This window comes from Festucalex cinctus, chromosome 6 (assembly GCF_051991245.1).
Source record: "Festucalex cinctus isolate MCC-2025b chromosome 6, RoL_Fcin_1.0, whole genome shotgun sequence".
Lineage (NCBI taxonomy): Eukaryota > Metazoa > Chordata > Actinopteri > Syngnathiformes > Syngnathidae > Festucalex > Festucalex cinctus.
The window spans coordinates 28,997,539-29,003,935 of record NC_135416.1 but is presented as its reverse complement, the minus strand read 5'-3'; the positions used below and the strand labels follow the sequence as shown (position 1 = coordinate 29,003,935).

General features: G+C 40.1%; 2 long non-coding RNA genes across 2 annotated transcripts; one reads left to right on the top strand and one right to left on the bottom strand.

Annotated features, from left to right (window-relative positions):
• Positions 1-916: 916 nt before the first annotated feature.
• On the top strand, positions 917-2,167 carry LOC144021413 (uncharacterized). The gene is made up of 2 exons (XR_013284133.1): positions 917-1,139; positions 1,873-2,167. It is a non-coding gene; the product is annotated as an uncharacterized LOC144021413 (long non-coding RNA).
• Positions 2,168-2,714: 547 nt separating this feature from the next.
• Positions 2,715-3,610, bottom strand: LOC144021415 (uncharacterized). Its single transcript, XR_013284135.1, has 2 exons — positions 3,552-3,610; positions 2,715-3,097 (listed from the first exon to the last, which is right to left on the bottom strand). It is a non-coding gene; the product is annotated as an uncharacterized LOC144021415 (long non-coding RNA).
• Between the last annotated feature and the right edge of the window lie 2,787 nt (positions 3,611-6,397).

The window sequence follows — 6,397 nt, the reverse complement described above, 5'->3', positions numbered from 1 at the left end:
CGCCATCGACGTGCGTCCAAGGATTGGCGACGTGTGCACGTCGGCCGGCCACGAGCGACGCAGCACTTAAAATTCATGGCTCGCGTCGATCATGTGATCGACGGCGCTCATCGACGCGAGAGCAAACGTGGAGGCATAAATTAGGCTTTACTCGTCCGCCATCTTGGTGCCTCCGCGCTAGCTCTTACTGTTCTGCTAACTGTCTCCACTGTTGCATGTTGTCACTCGGTGTGCGCGCGCGCGCCGTGTCGCGAGCACGGCGTTGACGGTCGGCGCCCTACTATGGCGTTAGATTTGTGCCACAATTCCGTGCGTAACAAAATGTGTTTCGTACGTACAAAATGTGTTTCGTACGTACCAAAAATGTGTTTCGTACGTACAAAATGTGTTTCGTACGTACCAAAAATGTGTTTCGTATGTACAAAATGTGTTTCGTGCGTACAAAACAGTCCTCGCGCACGCTTGCTACGTCTCTCCTCAACACGTACGAAACTTTGATTTACGCTTGCGATGCAAGGGTCGAGGCGTAATATTTGTGCCACAATTCTGTGCGTAACAAAATGTGTTTCGTACGTACAAAATGTGTTTCGTACGTACCAAAAATGTGTTTCGTACGTACAAAATGTGTTTCGTACGTACCAAAAATGTGTTTCGTATGTACAAAATGTGTTTCGTGCGTACAAAACAGTCCTCGCGCACGCTTGCTACGTCTCTCCTCAACACGTACGAAACTTTGATTTACGCTTGCGATGCAAGGGTCGAGGCGTAATATTTGTGCCACAATTCTTAACCAATCAGGAGTCGGACAGGAGAGCAAATCCTGATTGGCTGTTTAATATCCAATCAGGCAGAACTTTGACAACGTGTCGTCACGCCGCGTTGCATCATGGGCGCTTCTTCGATTTTTGTTTTGTTTTTTTGTTTACTAGCACTCGGTGCTTTCCTGTTTGTATTTTATCTGCATTTCTGCTGACTTTTATTTACTTAACAAAAGTTTTGTTATATTACGGGGTGAAGCAGCTCCCAACTGCTTTCCTGCTTAGCGGAAGACAAGTTTTAGCCCTCATGGGACCGCTGGATGACCGTTGGGGGGGACGCTAACTTCCGAATCGAAGACTACTTTCAACATTTTCATAACGGTAAGTAGCATAAAAGTAGCATCTTTTAACTTGGCCACTATCACACACAGGCTTCCAAGACAATCAAAATTGTATGTAATAGTTACATACACGACATTGGCAATGGATGTGCATAGTTATGATGAAGAAAAAAAAATCGCCACCCCCTTTCGTTATTTTCTTATGCATTTTTAGTGCCTAGTGCCACCAAATGTATATCGTGTAACTAACAGACAGAAAAAACATGGAATGTCCAAAAGCACTGTTAACCCAATGCCATAGTTACTGATTTTTAAGTACGTTAGTGATATTGATTAGAAAATCGTGGAAAATTACGAGATATCAGCTCTTGAATTCAATTCACGAGTTAATTTTGTTGTCATTACCTGTATACTTGTGCACATAAATGCCATCTCAAACAAATCACTAAAGCAGCCTTTTACCACCTAAAAGACTTCGACAGAAGGGTTGCATGCTCCATACCAGAAGAACCTGACTCATGCTTTTATTTCCAGTAGACTTGATTATTGCAAAGGTCTTCTGACTGTTCTCCCTCAAAAGACCATCACATTATAGCTGCAGAGGTTATGAAGTGGTTACCCTTAGTTGTACTAGACATTTAACATGAACAAGAAACTGTAGAAACATGGATGGTCACATTGTTTTCCCATAACTACATGAAGATGGATGGATATGATTGTTTCACGTTTTACAATTAATAACCTTGAGCTTTTGTTTGTTTCCAATTTACCAGGTAAACCAATCCAGATTGCGCATCGTTTCTATATCCGGGTCACAGTCATCAATACGATGTCTAAGGATAGAGAGTACAGCTGAGATGGATGGGACGGCGATGGATGGCTCCACAATAGCAGTCTACCATGCCTACTGTGTGTAAAACTTGAAATAAAAACTGCAAAGATGCACTGTAACTGAGGACGATTCATTTGATTTAAAAACAAAATGTACAGTTTGCTGTTTGTTGATCGATAATGCATCATTAAGTGTCAATTACAAATACAATGTGTAATATATTTTCATCTGTGGAACCTCTTGGGTCTTGCATTCTCAATACATCATCGTGAGTACAGTACTCTGAGGTCTTCTTGGTCAATGATGGGCAAATGTGCAGTGTGTGCACTTCCGCACTTTAATCTTGAAACCATAAATGTGTCATGTACTGCATTGGCACTGTACCTGCAATAGTATTTTGGTTATTGTTTACAGGTTGTTCCGAATACAGTGTGTGTGACACTTTTTATTTTTCTAATTGTCAATGATACTGTTTGCAAGACACATTTAAATAAGTTCAGTAAAGGTGTCGACAACTTACAGGAGAAAAAATATTTTAAAAATGTTTGATTTGGTATGCTGCAAAACAGGCCATTACAACTATTCGAACTTCAAATTATGATAGTCCAATGTTAATGTTGTCATTCTTCAGGAGCTCTTGATTTCTCTGCTGTCAAGCTCAAGCTTCACGTTCTGACTCTTCCTACAGACATTTTAATGAATAAGTCAAATTGGTCTCATCAGCTGGCTCAAAAACATCAGGAATTAGGGCTGCACAAAATTGGAAAATCATGCAATACGCGATTTTGCTGAATATAGCAATAGATATTGCAATATTTAATATGGATCTAAAGAAATGACTGATGATGATTTTATTATCTAATGAACAAATTATATTTCTCATGCAGTAAAATGTATTCAGAGTTATTTAATTGTAATGACTTCAATAATGTTCAACTAGTGGATGGTGGTGCACATTTTAGCAAGTGGCTGACTGGTCAAATTCAGATAAAAGCAAAAAATTCCATATGAAACTTATTGCATGTCTGTTATATGCATATTGCATGGGCCAATAGCGCGATATCAATATTTTTTCCACTCCTTCATCTTCTGCTTCTCGTGGTGTTTTTGACACTTCTGTTGTGGTGTCATCAGGTGCATTCTGGGTCCTTTGTCATCTTTGTTGCCTGGTAATAAAAACAAAACCCAAGGTTAGCGCTCAGCTTTTTAATTGTCTATCTGTTGTTATGGAAAAATGACAAGATCAACCATGTTTCTCACATTAGTAAAACAATTATTTTGGGCAAACATGTTTATTTCAACAGCTGCAAGTCATGGTGTATGGTTGTCTTGTAACCAAAATGAATTCAATTCTTACGTCAATAACTATGGCATTGGACTGCCAAACACAGTGCTCTTAGGTATTCAATGTTTTCTATTATTCACGATATACCTTTGGTGGTACCAGGCACTAATTACTAAAGAAAAATGGATGGTCTAACATTTTCTTTTCTACTTCTTATACAACGCCACTCATGATGGCATGCATTGTTTAAGATTGTAATGATCGTAACACGATCAAAAGAGGACAAAACTATAGGATTTACTGACTTAAATACAGTACAGTATTTTGTAACATACCATAATGAAAACGTAAGTAGCAGGTTAGCCTCTTCTCTTTTTTTTTCCTTCTATTTTATGCCGGTGTTCTGACAAACCAGCATACCCGTCGAATTAGCATACCTCACACATCTGCGCATGCGTAGCAATTACATCATCACGCTGTCGAACTCGTCGGAGCAGCATACCTCGGCTGGCAAGTAAGTAAAAGTATGCAATAACTGATTATTTAGAACTGCATTTTACTTCGTTTTGTAATTAGTGAAAGTATTTTATTCAGAGAGTAAGTTTTGTTCTGCAGTTAGCGTCGTGGATCACTGTGCGTTATTATTATGGCACAGTGGCAGTTAGATGCTGTTGTACTACACTTATTCAAAAACAATTTTGGGGCTTCACTAATGTGTGTTTTTTCTTCTTATTTTAAGGTGCAATGTGAATTCTGTCTGCAGTGGACACATGCTGAATGTGCAGAATAACGTTTTTAAGTGTAAAAAATGCAACTTAAATTGCTGACTTGCTACAGCCATCGTAGTTTGGAATCTTTAGAGACGTAGGTTTAGTAGTTTTTGTCACTTGATGTTTTTGTACATTTAGCAAACTGGCAACGTGTATTGTAGTTTGTACATAAAATATGTTTCATAGTCCTCCTGTATCGGTTTTCATTTTGAATTCAACAATAAAGCTCATTGTTTTCGAGTCTTCTCAAATGTTTCTTTCAAAATTAAGCAATGGTGTTCCAACTGGCAAATTCTCTCACAGCCTGCAAAATCTGTTCAATTAAATCTAGACAATTTTCTGTCATGTAGACAACTATCATACATAATGGGTATCGCTGGAGCCAATATTTTGTTGTTTGATTATAATGTTGCCTTTTACACTAATTAAAAATGACAATTGTGTCACCTAGTGGGCAGTTCGTGTGCAAGTCATTATAATGTGCATTCAGCCTCAGTTTGGTGAGGAAACTGTCATCCGCGCCTGCATATGGTTTTTGTTTGATTTATTGACAACAGTTTGTTTTGATATATAAAAAAGTTTTCGTATGACGACCCTGTGCACATTAGCCTACACCTGAATGCAGCAGTCAGCAAAATGAACACAACGGAATGAGACGCGAAGACTTAAATCATCTAAAAATACAGAAATTCATGCAAATCGTTTGTGGGAGCGCGTTGGCATATTGTCCTCTGAAGTTTTAATGTGGCTCTATAGTTGGCCTTATTTTTTCTTGACGAGTAAACTAAGGCAACAATGTGCTGTGGGTGCCCATTTCAGCCATCAAAACAGCATACCGATGTTACAATCAGCCGTCAGAACAGCATGCTCGTGTTAAAACTAACTATACATATGCTTCTTTGGTAGCTCTAGTGTTTTTAATATGCATCTGTGTTTAGCCTAATTGCAGTGTATTATTATCATTTATGGGATCGCCGTAACGTAGGAATGCTATTCTGACTACGTATGCTAGCCCGATAGAGGCAGCTGTCAGGTCAGCATACGGATATGCTGATCCGACGAGGTATGCTGATCCGACAGAACACCGTCATCCAACATCACCATGAGCGCTAAAACTTGTTTTCCCTCCTTCTTCCGCTAAGCAGGAAAGCAGTTAGGAGCTGATTCATCCCGTAACATAACAAAACTTCTATTAAGTAAATAAAAATCAGCAGAAATACAGACAAAAATTCAAACAGGAAAGGACCGAGTGCTTGTTTAAAAAATAAATAAATAAATAAATAAATAAATACATCGAAGAAGCGCCCATGATGCAACGCGGCGTGACGACACGTTGTCAAAGTTCTGCCTGATTGGATATTAAACAGCCAATCAGGATTTGCTTTCCTGTCCGACTCCTGATTGGTTAAGAATTGTGGCACAAATATCACGCCTCGACCCTTGCATCGCAAGCGTAAATCAAAGTTTCGTACGTGTTGAGGCGAGACGAAGCAAGCGTGCGCGAGGACTGTTTTGTACGCACGAAACACATTTTGTACGTACGAAACACATTTTTGGTACGTACGAAACACATTTTGTACGTACGAAACACATTTTTGGTACGTACGAAACACATTTTTGGTACGTACGAAACACATTTTGTACGTACGAAACACATTTTGTTACGCACGGAATTGTGGCACAAATCTAACGCCATACCCCCCCCCCCCCCCCCCCCAAAAAAAAAGGTGCGTAACGTCTGTCTTTGCGTTATGTTTACACTTTACAACATCCGGGGAATGAAGCGTCTCTGAGCGCTACTTTGCTCGCTCTCTGTAAACACGGAAGGAGCTTGAATAGTGATGCTACTGAAATGTAAACAAAACAAGTAGAGCACGGTGCAGAACTCTTGCTATTGTTATGAAAACCATAAAGCCTCACTCGCAACCGATTCACAGCAACGCGATATCCGGTCCACAGCTTTACAAGCAATGTATCTAAGGATTCCCGGCGGATTTTGTATCGGTTGACAAGTCTGCTTCCGATACGGTCGTTTAGCTCCCCTTGACGACCGGTGGTTCAGTCGAATCGTTTTTTTGTCCCACCCCTACTGAAAATGTGTGATTATTTTCCAATTTTAAAACATTGAAACATAAGTCTCTTGAGACAATCCAGCCACTTTTTTTTTTTTTTTTGCCTCTGAGCCACATTAGGCGCTTTCACACCGCAGGAACTTATGAAGGAACTTCCCTATGTTCCGGGGGAGTTTGTCCAAAGTTTGCGTTCACACACAAAACCAGTTCCGGGTCTGGGGGGGTCGAAACGGTACTAGTTCCTAGGCCTGAGGAGGGTATTTGGGTGTACCCTGAACTACACAAGGTGGGGGCGTGTTGTCTAGTGTGTTATGATTGGTTGACTGGGTGAGGAGGTGT